The sequence below is a fragment of the Arachis ipaensis genome, chromosome B6, assembly GCF_059453495.1.
Source record: "Arachis ipaensis isolate K30076 ecotype BB chromosome B6, ASM5945349v1, whole genome shotgun sequence".
Taxonomy (NCBI): Eukaryota; Viridiplantae; Streptophyta; class Magnoliopsida; order Fabales; family Fabaceae; genus Arachis; species Arachis ipaensis.
In genome coordinates, this window is record NC_142441.1 from 57958546 (window position 1) to 57973933 (window position 15388).

Sequence of the window (15388 nt, forward strand, 5' to 3'; positions counted from 1 at the left end):
AATCTAGAAATCGCCCCTTTCCCACAGAAAGCAGTAACAGAACAGACGTTACGGAAGAAATTGTGAAAGAAACAGAAAATGAGATAGTAAAGGGAGAAGTTACGAAGAGGAGCGTAGAAGAGAAACCATTTTTTGATTGAGAAATTCAAAATAAAAGCCAAGAGAAAACGAGGGCAATTAATAACCAATTAATGAAGGCATTAAACCCTCTCACGTTCCCAAGAACAAAGCGCTGATATAAAAGCGCGCGCTTTTAGAGGAAAACGTTCTACATTCAAAAGCTCTACGAAGAAAGGAATCGACAAAAGAGCTCGAGTTTGGCTTTGCTGTAAGAAAGTTCGAAGTCAAAAAACTCGACTTCAAAGCAGAAGACCGAGCTCAAGCAGGGGCACTGTTCATACCCTAGGTCGAGCTATCCCACCCGGGATGTTTTAACGACATGACGACTGACCTCTTCAGGTCCGCCTATCCGATCTCTTCTTAAAGAGATCGGTCAAATCAACAGGAAAGCCCAGTAAAGGGCCCAAATAGAGGAACACGACCGACATCCAAAGGCAATCCAAGCCTATAGAGATAAAGACGGTTCCCTTGTAGAGCTTTGCTGATGAAGTGGATGGGTTGTTGCCCACTTTCGTCTTCTCTGACTAGTGCTGACGCTATTGCCCGACTTCCCACTGCGAGGTATAATATGAGTTCTTCACTTTCCCGGGGTCTGGTGAGAATGGGTGGTTGTCCCAAGAATTTTTGAAATCTCGGAAGGCTTGTTCGCATTCCGTTGTCCTTTTCAAACCTCTCTCCCTTCCTTAATATACCTCTTTGAGGTGTCTTTTGCAAGATGATTTGGAGATCGAACCTCCTGTGAATCCTCCATTTATCATATGAACACGTCTCTTAGGGGGGTGAGGTAGACGTTCAACTTGTCCGACCTCTTTGGTGTGAGGTGGATGTTCCACTCGTCCGACCTCTTTGGTGTGGTGGACCTTCAACTCATCCGACCTCTTTGTTGTGAGATGGACTTTCAACTCGTCTGACCTCTTTGGTGTGAGGTGGACCTTCAACTCGTCCGACCTCTTTGTTGTGAGGTGGATCTTCAACTCGTCCGACCTCTTTGATGTGAGGTGGACCTTCAACTCGTCCGACCTCTTTGTTGTGAGGTGGACCTTCAACTCGTCCTACCTCTTTGTTGTGAGGTGGATCTTCAACTCGTCCGACCTCTTTGATGTGAGGTGGACCTTCAACTCGTCCGACCTCTTTGATGTGAGGTGGACCTTCAACTCGTCCGACTTCTTTGTTGTGAGGTGGACCTTCAACTCGTCCGACCTCTTTGATGTGAGGTGGACTTTCAACTCGTCCGACCTCTTTGTTGTGAGGTGGACTTTTAGCTTGTCCGACCTCTTTGGTGTGAGGTGGACCTTCAACTCGTCCGACCTCTTTGTTGTGAGGTGGACCTTCAACTCGTCTGATCTCTTTGGTGTGAGGTGGACCTTCAACTTGTCCGACCTCTTTGTTCTGATTGGGCTAGGTGGTGGGATCTTCTCAGTGTTGCATATTTCTCGGTAAACACCCACAAGAGACACCCGAAGAAGGGTGTAATTGTAGTGTTTTCTAGGCTTCTCACCGGGTTGATCTTCTTTTTTCTTGGATTCTTTATCCTTGTCCCGTGGTGGGTTAGGAGATTCCGGTTTTTGAGCTGTCTCCCAATCGGGAGTTCTCCTCCATATTGATATAGTTTTCTGCCCTTTCTTGAACCTCGTTTAGAGATGTTGGGTACTTCTTGGATATTGAGTGGCGGAAGGGTCCTTCTCTTAGGCCATTGATGAGTCCTATGATGGCCGCTTCTATTGGGAGACTTTGTATGTCAAGGCATGCTTTGTTGAATCTTTCCATGTAGCTACAGAGACTTTTCCAATCTCCTTACTTGATAGACTTGGGGCGTGCTTGGCTTTGTCTTTTTGGATGGAGAATCTGGCCAGGAATTTCTTGGCTAGGTCGTTAAAGCTTGAGATGGACTTAGGAGGTAAGTTTTCGAACCATCTAATTGCTGTCTTCATGAGAGTTGTTGGAAAAGCTTTGCAGCGAACAGCGTCTGAGGCCTCCGTGAGATACATCCTGCTTTTGAAATTGCTAAGATGTTGGCTTGGATCTGATGTGCCATCATACAAAGTCATATTCGGAAGTTTGAAGTCTTTAGGGATTTTAGTCTTCATGATTTCCTTAGTGAATGGATCTTGATCTTTGCGAGAGTTGTCTTCAGGGGTGGTTCGGGTAGTCTTTACTTTGAGATCGGCTTCAAGTTGTAGAAGTTTATCTTCTAATTCTCGACGTCGCCTTACCTCTCTTTGTAGATCCTTGCCGACTTCTTGCTGGTACTGGCTTTCTTTTATTCGAGTTGCTTTAGGCGATCTTGAAGCGCTTCTATTACTCCCAGATTTGATGAGTTTTTGTCTCTGTTAGATTCCGGAGAATCTTTTGGTGTAGCGTCCGTATTTTTGTGTGGCGTTCTGTTCTCTAGATCTGAATCATGGTTGTTGTCATGGTCGTCTGCCATGGTGATGGGATCACTTCCAGGTTCCCCGGCAACGGCGCCAATGTTCCGAGGGTTACCTGAAACTGGAGGTCGATCTCGGATGAGATCTTCTGTACTGGTCGGAGATGGCGTGTCCGGCTGGCTGGTGGCGGTCGGAGCTGTTGTGTCCGACTTGTTGGACTTGCTGCACTGCTGATCTTTGGTCACCGAAGGGTGGGGGGTACCTGCAAGAGACTCCAATGCTTAAGTTAGCTCGGGTATTAAGCAGGTTTTTAGTAGAATCAGAGTATGAGTTATACCTGGGTGCTCCAGTGTATTTATAGTAGTTGTAAAGTGACCTTTCTGGAGATAGGATAGTTATCTTATCTTATCTTATCTTATCTTATCTTTGAATGAGGTCAGCTTATCTTCAACAGAACCACCTTTCTCTCTGTAGGCTTGGGCTGCCTTTGGATTGGGCTGTGTTCCTTCGTTTTGGGCCTTCTTGGGCCTCTGTAGCATTTTGTCCGAGCTCTTTGTGAAGAGGTCGGTCATTGGCCGAGCTCTTTGAGAAGAGGTTGGATAGTCTGACCTGAAAAGGTCGGTCGGCTTGTCGCTAAACATCCCGGGTCGGATAGCTTGACCCAGTGTATGAACACTTTCCTTGAAGTAGCATAGAAGGGGAGAGATCTTATCGCTGCTCCTGCTAAGAATCTGGATAAGGCTGCCAATCTCCCGTTGAGTTGCTGCACTTCTTTGACACAGTTTGGGCTCTTCATCTTGAGTATAGCTTGACATTTATCCGGATTTGCTTCAATTCCTCTTTGTGTGAGCATAAAGCCCAAGAATTTGCCTGCTTCTACTACGAAGGTGCATTTTGTAGGATTGAGTCGCATGTCATGCTTCCTTATGGTGTCGAACACCTGGGCTAGGTCGGACAACAATGTCTCTTCACTTTGTGTCTTTATCAACATGTCGTCTACATAGACTTCCATAACTTTTCTGATGTGATCTGAAAAGACTTTATTCATCAGCCTTTGATAAGTAGCTCCCGCATTCTTGAGACCGAAAGGCATCACTATGTAGCAGTAATTTGCTTTTGGTGTTAAAAACGAGGTCTTTTCTTGATCTGGTGGGTACATGGGAATTTGATTATATCCGGAATATGCGTCCATAAATGAGAGGTATTTATATCCGGATGAGGCATCCACTAGGGCGTCGATACTTGGGAGTGGATAAGGATCTTTTGGGCAGGCTTTGTTGAGATCTGTATAGTCGGTGCACATTCGCCACTTCCCATTTGATTTTTTCACCAAGACGACGTTAGCTAACCATAGTTCGGGATCGTTCTGGCCCAAGTTTTCTTCGTCTCTGCTGTACCGGCCGAGATCCTGGATAGACCGCCAACTTACCTGGCATGTCTGCCGCTTTCCATGAGAAAAGATCAACATTATCTCATAAGAACTGTACTAGTAATTCTTTTGCGTTTCCTTTCAGGATCGTGCCAATATTAGATGTTTTGTCCGAGGTGTCTCCGATCTGAACTTTCTCTACTTCTCCTTCGGGCTATGGACGGAGTTCTTCTCGTCTCTGAACTCCCCCAAGCTCAATTGTATGGAACTCTTCTCCTTTACCTCTGAGGTTTAGGCTTTCGTTATAACAACGGTGTGCCATCTTTTGATCTGCTTTTATCGTAGCTATCCCTTCTGTAGTTGGGAATTTCATGCATAGATGTGGAGTTAAGACTATTGCGCTGAGTTGATTTAGTGTTGTCCGACCTATTAGGGCATTGTAGGCTGAGCTCACGTCGACCACAATGTAGTCTATCTTGAGTGTTCTGGATTGGTTCCCTTTTTCGAAGGTTGTATGTAATGACACGTATCCCAGTGGTTGTATTGGGGTATCTCCCAGTCCGAACAGGCTGTTCGGGTATGCTCTAAGCTCCTTTTCTTCTAAGCCGAGTTTGTCGAAGGCAGTTTTGAATAAGATGTCGGCAGAACTCCCTTGGTCTATTAATGTGCGGTGGAGATTGGCGTTTTCCAGTATGATGGTGACGACCATGGGATCGTCGTGTCCTGAGATGATACCGGATGCGTCTTCTTTGGTGAACGTGATTGCAGGGATGTCGGGTGCTTCCTCCTTCCCTTCGACATGATATACTTCTTTGAGGTATCTTTTGCGGGATGATTTGGAGATTCCACCTCCTGCAAATCCTTCGTGTATCATATGGACATGTCTTTCTGGCGTACGAGGTGATCGCTCAGCTCGTCCGACATCTTCATCTCTTCGTCTTTTTCTTTGTTCATCATCTCGGGTGGCTAGATACCGATTTAGTTTTCCTTCCCTTACTAACCTTTCTATGATGTTTTTTAAGTCGAAGCACTCGTTAGTGGAATGTCCTCAGACCCGATGATATTCGCAGTATTCGTTCCGATTTCCTCCTTCTCTTTTGCCTTTGAGTGGTCGAGCTGGGGGTATTTTTTCTATGTTACAGACTTCTTTGTAAATATCCACAAGGGACACCCGAAAAGGGGTGTAATTATGATACTTTTTTATTTTTTTTCCCGTTCGATCTTCCTTCTTCTTGGATTCTTTATCTTTATCTCGGTAGGTGAAACCGGATTTCGAGGCTTCTCCAACTCGGGAATTTTCTTCCATGTTGATGTACTTCTCTGCCCGCTCTTGTACCTCATCTAGGGATGTGGGATATTTCTTTGATATAGATTGGTTGAAAGGTCCTTCTCGTAGGCCGTTGATGAGGCCCATGACGGCAGCCTCTGTTGGTAAGCTTTGTATGTCTAGGCACGTTTTGTTGAATCTTTCCATGTAGTTGCGAAGACTTTCCCAATCTCCTTGCTTGATACCTAGTAGACTAGGGGCGTGCTTAGCCTTGTCTTTTTGGATGGAAAATCTGGCCAGGAATTTTTTGGCCAGGTCGTCAAAGTTGGAGATGGACTTTGGAGGTAGGTTGTCGAACCTTCTAATTGCTGTCTTCGTGAGAGTCGTTGGAAAAGCTTTGCAGTGAACAGCGTCTGAGGCGTCGGTGAGGTACATTCTACTTCTGAAGTTGCTGAGGTGATGGTTGGGATCTGTAGTGCCATCATACAAAGTCATATCCGAAAGTTTGAACTCTTTAGGGATTTTAGTCTTCATGATTTCCCTAGTGAATGGATCTTGATCCTTGCGAGAGTTGTCCTCAGGGGTGGTCCGGGTAGTCTTTGCTTTGAGATCGGCTTCAAGTTGTAGAAGTTTATCTTCTAATTCTCGACGTCGCCTTACCTCTCTTTGTAGATCCTTGCCGACTTCTTGCTGGTACCGGCTTTCTTTTTCGAATTGCTTTAGGCGATCTTGGAGTGCTTCTATTACTCCTGGATGTGATGAGTTTTTGTCTCTGTTAGATTCCGGAGTGTCTTTTAGTGTGGCACCCGTGTTTTTGTACGGCGCTTTGTCCTCTAAATCTGAGTTGTGGTCGTTATCCTGTTCGTCCGCCATGGTGATGGGATGACTTCCAGGTTCCCCGGCAACGGCGCCAATGTTCCGAGGGTTACCTGAAATTGTAGGCCGATCTCGGATGAGATCTTCTGTACTGGTCGGAGATGACGTGTCCGGCTGGCTGGTGGCGGCCGGAGCTATTGTGTCCGACTTGTTGGACTGGCTGCACCTCTGATCCTTGGTCACCGGAGGGTGGGGGTACCTGCAAGAGACTCCGATGCTTAAGTTAGCATGGGTATTAAGCAGGTTTATTGTAGAATCAGAGTATGAGTTATACCTGGGTGCTCCAGTGTATTTATAGTAGTGTGGGCTGACCTTTCTGATAAGATAAGTTAGTTATCTTATCTTATCTTATCTTATTTTGGGTGAAGTCAGCTTACTTTCAAGGGAACCACCTTTATCTCTATAGGCTTGGATTGCCTTTGGATTTGGGTCGTGTTCCTCTATTTGGGCCCTTTATTGGGCTTTCCTGTTGATTTGGCCGATCTCTTTAAGAAGAGATCGGATAGTCGGACCTGAAGAGGTCGGTCGCCATGTCGCTAAACATCCCGGGTCAGACAGCTCGATCCAGGGTATGAACACCTCCCATCAAAGCAGGCAGTTTTGAGCTAAATCCTCAGCTCATTGTCATGGTGCAGCAAAACTGCCAGTATTCCGGTCTTCCACAGGAAGAACCTACTGAGTTTTTGGCACAATTCTTGCAAATTACTGACACAGTACGTGACAAGGAGGTAGATCAGGATGTATACAGACTGTTACTATTTTTATTTGCTGTAAAAGATCAAGCTAAAAGGTGCTTAAATAACCAACCCACAGCAAGAATAAGGACATGGAAACAGTTATCAGACAAATTCCTGAATCAATATTTTCCTCCAAAAAGGATGACACAGCTAAGGCTGGACATCCAAGGCTTTAAACAAGAGGATGATGAATCCCTTTATAATGCCTGGGAGAGGTACAGAGGGATGCTAAGGAAATGCCCCTCTGAAATGTTTTTAGAGTGGGTGCAGTTAGACATCTTCTACTATGGGCTTACAGAAGGAGCTCAGATGTCCCTAGACCACTCAGCTGGTGGATCTATACACATGAGGAAAACTATTGAAGAGGCTCAAGAGCTTATTGATATAGTTGCTAGAAACCAGCATCTGTACATAAGTAATGGGTCCTCCATAAAAGAAGAAGCCAAAGCAGTGTCTACTGAACTTGGTCCTCCAGAACAAGTTGCTGAACTCAATCAACAATTGTGCTTTCTAACAAAACAGCTAGCACAATTAAAGCAGATAACAGAAGAGTGCCAGGCAGTTCAATTAAGAAGTGGGAAAACATTAAATACCTCACTTCAGAGCAGCAGAAAGCCAAGGAAAGAACAACTGACAGAGGATGAGCAAAATATTATCCAAAATCCCTCTGAGCATAATAAGAGCCTAGAGAGGAACAATTCTGGCATTCAAATGCCAGAAACAGGCAAGGAGCTGGCGTCAAACGCCCAATGAAAGCTCAGTTCTGGCGTTCAAACGCCAGAAACAGGTAAGAAGCTGGCGTCCAATGCCAATCAAGCTTCTAACCCTGGAATCCAAACGCCAGTGAGGGATCAGACACACCCAAATGCTGATAGCAATCCCTCTAAAAGGGCTTCTCCAACCACCTCTGTAGGAAATAAACCTGCAGCAACTAAGGTTGAGGAATACAAAACCAAGATGCCTTATCCTCAAAAATTCTGCTAAAAGGAGCAGGATAAGCAATTTGCCCGCTTTGTAGACTATCTCAGGACTCTTGAAATAAAGATTCCGTTTGCAGAGGCACTTGAGCAAATACCCTCTTATGCCAAGTTCATGAAAGAGATCTTGAGTCATAAGAAGGATTGGAGAGAAACTGAAAGAGTTCTCCTCACTGAAGAATGCAGTGCAGTCATTCTGAAAAGCTTCCCAGAAAAGCTTAAAGATCCCGGGAGCTTTATGATACCATGCATATTAGAGGATAATTGCACCAAGACAGCTTTATGTGATCTTGGGGCAAGCATCAACCTAATACCTGCATCCACTATTAGAAAGCTTGGTTTAACTGAAGAAGTCAAACCAACCCGGATATGTCTCCAACTTGCTGATGGCTCCATTAAATACCCATCAGGTGTGATTGAAGACATGATTGTCAGGGTTGGGCCATTCGCCTTCCCACTGACTTTGTAGTGCTGGAAATGCAGGAGCACAAGAGTGCTACTCTCATTCTAGGAAGACCTTTCCTAGCAACTGGATGAACTCTCATTGATGTCCAAAAGGGGGAAGTAACCCTGAGAGTCAATGAGGATGAGTTTAAGTTGAATGCTGTCAAAGCCATGCAGCATCTAGACACACCAAAAGACTGCATGAAAGTTGATCTTATTGACGCTTTAGTAGAGGAGATCAACATGGATGAGAGTCTCGAATCAGAGCTGGAAGATATCTTTAAAGATGTTCAGCCTGAGCTGGAGCATTCAGAGGAATTAAAAGAGCCCCTGAAACTTCCTCAGGAAGAGGAAAAACCTCCTAAATCCGAGCTCAAACCATTACCACCATCCCTGAAATATGCATTTCTGGGAGAAGGTAACACTTTTCCGGTGATCATAAGCTCTGCTTTAAATCCCCCGGAAGAGGAAGCACTACTTCAAGTGCTAAGGACACACAAGACAGCTCTTGGGTGGTCCATAAGTGATCTTAAGGGCATCAGCCCAACAAGATGCATACACAAGATCCTATTGGAGGACGATGCTAAGCCAGTGGTTCAACCAAAGAGGCGGCTAGATCCAGCCATGAAGGAAGTGGTGCAGAAAGAGGTCACCAAGTTACTGGAGGCTGGGATTATTTATCCTATTTCTGATAGCCCCTGGGCGAGCCCTGTCCAAGTTGTCCACAAAAAGGGAGGCATGACAGTGGTTCATAATGAAAAAAATGAACTGGTTCCTACAAGAACAGTTACAGGGTGGCGCATGTGTATTGACTACAGAAGGCTCAATACAGCCACCAGAAAGGATCATTTTCCTTTACCATTCATAGACCAGATGCTAGAAAGACTAGCAGGTCATGATTATTACTGCTTTTTGGATGGCTATTCAGGCTACAACCAAATTGCAGTAGATCCCCAGGATCAAGAGAAAACAACATTCACATGTCCATCTGGAGTATTTTCCTACAGAAGGATGCCATTTGGGCTATGTAATGCACCTGCAACCTATTAGAGATGCATGCTCTCTATTTTCTCTGATATGGTGGAAAAATTTATGGAAGTCTTCATGGATGACTTCTCAGTATACGGAGACTCATTCAGCTCTTGTCTTGATCACCTGACACTGGTTCTGAAAAGATGCCAAGAGACTAACCTGGTTTTAAACTGGGAAAAATGTCACTTTATGGTGACTGAAGGGATTGTCCTTGGGCACAAGATTTCGAACAAGGGCATAGAGGTGGATCAAGCAAAGGTAGAGGTAATTGAAAAATTACCACCACCTACCAATGTTAAGGCAATCAGAAGATTTCTGGGGCATGCAGGATTCTATAGGAGGTTTATAAAGGATTTTTCAAAAATTGCAAAATCTCTGAGCAACCTGCTAGCTGCTGACACGCCATTTGTGTTTGACACAGAGTGTCTGCAGGCGTTTGAAACTCTGAAAGCTAGGCTGGTCACAGCACCAGTTATTTCTGTACCAGACTGGACATTACCATTTAAACTAATGTGTGATGCCAGTGACCATGCCATTGGTGCAGTATTGGGGCAAAGGCATGACAAGCTTCTGCATGTCATTTATTATGCTAGCCGTGTTTTAAATGATGCCCAGAAAAATTACACAACCACAAAAAAAGAATTGCTTGCAATGGTTTATGCTATTGACAAGTTTAGATCATACTTAGTAGGATCAAAAGTGATTGTGTACACTGACCATGCTGCTCTTAAATATCTACTTACGAAGCAGGATTCAAAACTCAGGCTCATAAGATGGGTGTTGCTTCTGCAAGAGTTTGATATAGAAATAAGAGACAGAAAAGAGACAGAAAACCAAGTGGCTGATCATCTGTCCCGGATAGAACCAGTAGAAGGGGCGTCCTTTCCTTCTATTGAGATCTCTGAAACTTTTCCGGATGAGCATTTGTTCGCCATTCAGGAAACACCATGGTTTGCAGACATTGCAAACTATAAAGCTGCAAGGTTCATACCCAGAGAGTACAACAGGCAACAAAAGAAAAAATTAATTACTGATGCAAAGTACTACTACTTGCGGGATGAATCCTATCTTTTTAAGAGATGTGCAGACGGAATAATCCGTAGGTGTGTGCCTAGAGAAGAAGCATAGAAGATCTTATGGCATTGCCATGAATCACAATATGGAGGTCACTTCGGAGGTGAGCAAACAGCTACCAAGGTCCTCCAATGTGGCTTCTACTGGCCTACCCTCTATAGAGATTCCCGAGAGTTTGTACATAACTGTGATAGTTGCCAGAGAGCTGGTAATCTACCTCATGGTTACACCATGCCTCAACAAGGAATCTTGGAGATTGAGTTTTTTAATGTATGGGGTATTGACTTCATGGGGCCTTTCCCACCATCATACTCAAACACCTATATTCTGGTGGCAGTCGACTATGTATCCAAATGGTTAGAGGCCATTGCCACCCCCACTAATGATACTAGGACAGTGCTGAAGTTCCTCCAGAAACATATCTTCAGCAGGTTTGGTGTCCCTAGAGCACTAATCAGTGATGGGGGCACTCACTTCTGCAATAAACAGCTTTACTCTGCTATGGTCCGGTACGGAATTAGCCACAAGGTGGCAACTCCATATCATCCAAAGACAAACGGGCAAGCTGAAGTCTCTAATAGAGAATTAAAAAAAATCCTGGAATGGACTGTAAGTACCCGTAGACAGGATTGGGCGAGAAGCTTGGATGATGCTCTGTGGGCTTACAGAACAGCATTCAAGACTCCTATAGGGACCTCTCCATACCAGCTTGTGTATGGTAAGGCCTGTCATCTGCCCGTGGAACTGGAACATAAGGCCTACTGGGCAACCAGATTCCTAAACTTTGATGCCAGATTAGCTGGAGAAAAGAGATTGCTCCAGCTAAATGAACTAGAGGAATTCAGACTTACTGCTTTCAAAAATGCCAAGTGTTACAAAGAGAAAGCAAAAAGGTAGCATGACAAAAAGCTGTCATCTAGAGTCTTTGAACTAGGACAGAAGGTTCTGCTGTTTAACTCTAGGCTCTGGCTATTCCCCGGGAAACTGAAATCCCGGTGGAGGGAACCATATGTGATTACAAGTGTGTCACCATATGGCTCTGTGGAGCTTCAAGACATTGATTCTAATAAGAAGTTCATTGTTAATGGACAGCGAATCAAGCATTATCTTGAAGGCAATGTTGAGCAAGAATGCTCAAGGTTGAAGCTAGATTAAAAGCTCAGCAAGGTCTAGCTAAAGACAATAAAGAAGCACTTGCTGGGAGGTAACCCAGCCATTAGCAAAACTTTTTTTGTTATTTTATTTTATTCCATTCCTCATTTTATTTATTTTTAAATTATACAAGTTCAATATTAATAATATTCAAGGTAAAGAATCAATTGCATAAGTTCACAGGGTTACAGAAGGATTTAGAGCACAAAACAGGGAAAAGGAGCTCACTGGCGAGAAAACGCCAGTAATGATACCTTTCTGGGTGTTAAACGCCAGAATGGGTACCATTCTGGGCGTTTAACGCCATACTTGCAGCGTCCTGGGCGTTCAGGAAAAACGCCCAATGACAAAGGAATTCTGGCGTTTAACGCCAGCCAGAAGCAACAGCTGGGCATTAAACGCCCAAAAGAAGCTACAGAGGGGCGTTAAACGCCCAAAAACATGCAGCAGTTGGGCGTTTAACGCCAGTATTGTGGAGGAGAGGAAGTTTTTGTTCCCAACTTGATTTTTTTTAAAATTTTCATATTTCAAACCATTTTTCTTGCATAAACATATTCCATACTTTCTTTTTTTCAAACTTTTTTTTCCAAAAATTTTTAAAAATATCTTAATCCTAAAATTAAATCTTTCTCAATTCTTCTCCAACCTCTTCTCAAATCTTTTTCAAAACAAATCTATCTTTTTCAAATTTTTTTTTCAAACTCATCAATATCTTCTTCAAATCTTCACAAAATTTTTAGAACAAATCTATCTTTTTCAAATTTCTTTCATATCTTTTCAATTTTAAATTACATCTTTTTCTATCTTACTTATCTTTTCCAAATCACATTTTCTATCATATCTTTTTAAAATATTTTCGAAAACCCACCCCCCTTTTCCCTTTAAATCCTCGTTCGGCCTCCCCCTCTCTTCCACAATTCGAACTTGGCTCTCCCTCTATCCCTCTCCTTTCTTTTCTTTTGCTTGAGGACAAGCAAACCTCTAAGTTTGGTGTGTTTATCCGTGATCACTAAGCCAATACCCACCAAGATCATGGCTCCTAAGGGAAAACAAACCAACTCAAGAGGCAAGAAAGAGAATATTCCAAAACCACTTTGGAATCAAGGAAAGTTCTTAACCAAAGAACATTTAGACCATTATTACAAAATAATGGGTCTAAGGTCAGTGATCCCGGAAGTTAAATTTGATCTAAAAGAAGACAAATATCTAGAGATCCAAGAGCAAATTCGAAACAGGAGCTGGGAAGTCCTAGCTAATCCTAAAACAAAGGTGGGAAGAAACATGGTTCAGGAATTCTACTCTAATCTGTGGCAAACAGACAGGCAGAGAATAGCTGGAACCGCATTCTATGACTATCGAACTTTGGTCAAAGGGAAGATTGTTCACACCCATCCTGACAAAATAAGGGAGATCTTCAAGCTGCCTCAACTGCAAGATGACCCATACTCCTTTAATAGGAGAATGATGAGACCAAATCAGAGCTTGGACAAAATCCTAGAGGACATATGCCTCCCTGGAGCCAAATGGACAACCAACACAAAGGGTGTCCCAAACCAACTCAAAAGAGGAGATCTCAAACCAGACGCCAGAGGCTGGCTGGACTTTATTGGGCGCTCTATACTGCCCACTAGCAACCGCTCTGAAGTCACCATCAAAAAGTAGTGATGATCCATTGCATTATGCTGGAAAAAGAAGTGAAAGTTCATCAGCTGATTTATTGTGAGCTTTACAAAATTGCAAACAAGAACTCCAAAGATGCCAAATTGGCTTATCCAAGCTTGATCTCCATGTTATGTAAAGATGCTAGAGTAAAGATGGGAGTAGATGAGTATATTTCAGTTGAACAACCAATCACCAAAAAGTCAATGGAAGGACAAGTGCAGCACGATCCCATCAAGAGGAGAGCACAGGAGTTCCTCCCGAAAATTCCTCAATTTGAATACTGGGGGCACCTAGAAGCATCTATCACCAAGTTGCAAGAAGCTATGGATCAACTAAAGGAAGAACATCAAAATCAAAACAGCATGCTCTGCAAGCTGCTTAGGGAACAAGAAGAGCAAGGGCGTGAACTGAAAGAACTGAAGCGCCAGAAGCTATCTCTTGAAGGGCCAAGCACTCCATAGACTAAAGAGGCATCTACCTCTCAAAGCAAAGGTTGGTGAGTCCTAACTCTGTGATAACCTTTTATCTATTTTAAGAGTATATGAGTCTTAGAATTAGAGTCATTTGTCTTTATATCTTTAATTCCCTTTCTTTTATTACTAATTGTCTGCTTTTTATGCCTATTTTATATTATTTCTATTAAATAATGAATAAAGATTAGAGTCTATGCCTTAAGTTTATGAATGTCCTATGAATCCATCACCTTTCTTAAATGAAAAATGTTTTAATTACAAAAGAACAAGAAGTACATGATTCCGAATTCATCGTTGAAACTAGTTTAATTATTTTGATGTGGTGACAATACTTTCTGTTTTCTGAATGAATGCTTGAACAGTGCATATGTCTTTTGAAATTGTTGTTTATGGATGTTAAATATGTTGGCTCTTGAAAGAATGATGAAAAATGAAACATGTTATTTGATAATCTGAAAAATCATAAAAATGATTCTTGAAGCAAGAAAAAGCAGTGAATACAAAAGCTTGTGAAAAAAATGGCAAAAAAAAAAAAGAAAAAGAAAAAGCAAGTAGAAAAAGCCAAAAGCTCTTTAAACCAAAAGGCAAGAGCAAAAAGCCAATAACCCTTAAAACCAAAAGGCAAGGGTAAAAAGGATCCAAGGATTTGAGCATCAATGGATAGGAGGTCCTAAAGGAATAAAATCATGGCCTAAGCGGCTAAACCGAGCTGTCCCTAACCATGTACTTGTGGCGTGAAGATGTCAAGTGAAAACTTGAGACTGAGCGGTTAAAGTCAATCTCCAAAGCAAAAAGAAGAGTGTGCTTAAGAACCCTAGACACCTCTAATTGGGGACTCTAGCAAAGCTGAGTCACAATCTGAAAAGGTTCACCCAGTTATATGTCTGTGGCATTTATGTATCCAGTGGTAATACTGGAAAACAAAGTGCTTAGGGCCACGGCCAAGACTCATAAAGTAGCTGTGTTCAAGAATCAATATACTAAACTAGGAGAATCAATAACACTATCTGAATTCTAAGTTCCTATAGATGCCAATCATTCTGAACTTCAATGGATAAAGTGAGATGCCAAAACTATTCAAGAGGCAAAAAGCTACTAGTCCCGCTCATCTGATTGGAGCTAAGTTTCATTGATATTTTGGAACTTATAGTATATTCTCTTCTTTTGATCCTATTTGATTTTCAGTTGCTTGGGGACAAGCAACAATTTAAGTTTGGTGTTGTGATGAGCGGATAATTTATACGCTTTTTGGCATTGTTTTTACATAGTTTTCAGTATGATTTAGTTAGTTTTTGGTATATTTTTATTAGTTTTTAAATAAAAATCACATTTCTGGACTTTACTATGAGTTTGTGTGTTTTTCTATGATTTTAGGTAATTTCTGGCTGAAATTGAAGGACCTGAGCAAAATATAATTCAGAGGCTAAAAGAGGACTGTAGATGCTCTTGGATTCTGACCTCCCTGAACTCGAAATGGATTTTCTGAAGCTACAGGAGTCCAAATGGCACGCTCTCAATTGCATTGGAAAGTAGACATCCAGGGCTTTCCAGAAATATATAATAGTTCATACTTTGCCCGAGTTCAGATGACGCAAACTGGCATTCAACGCCAGTTCTCTGCCCTATTCTGGCGTTAAACGCCAGAAACAGGTTACAAGTTGGAGTTAAACGCCCAAAACAGGTTACAACCTGGCGTTTAACTCCAGAAACAGCCTAGGCACGTGTAAAGCTCAAGTCTCAGTCCCAGCACACACCAAGTGGGCCCTGGAAGTGGATTTCTGCACTATCTATCGTAGTTTACCCATTTTCTGTAAACCTAGGTTACTAGTTTAGTAT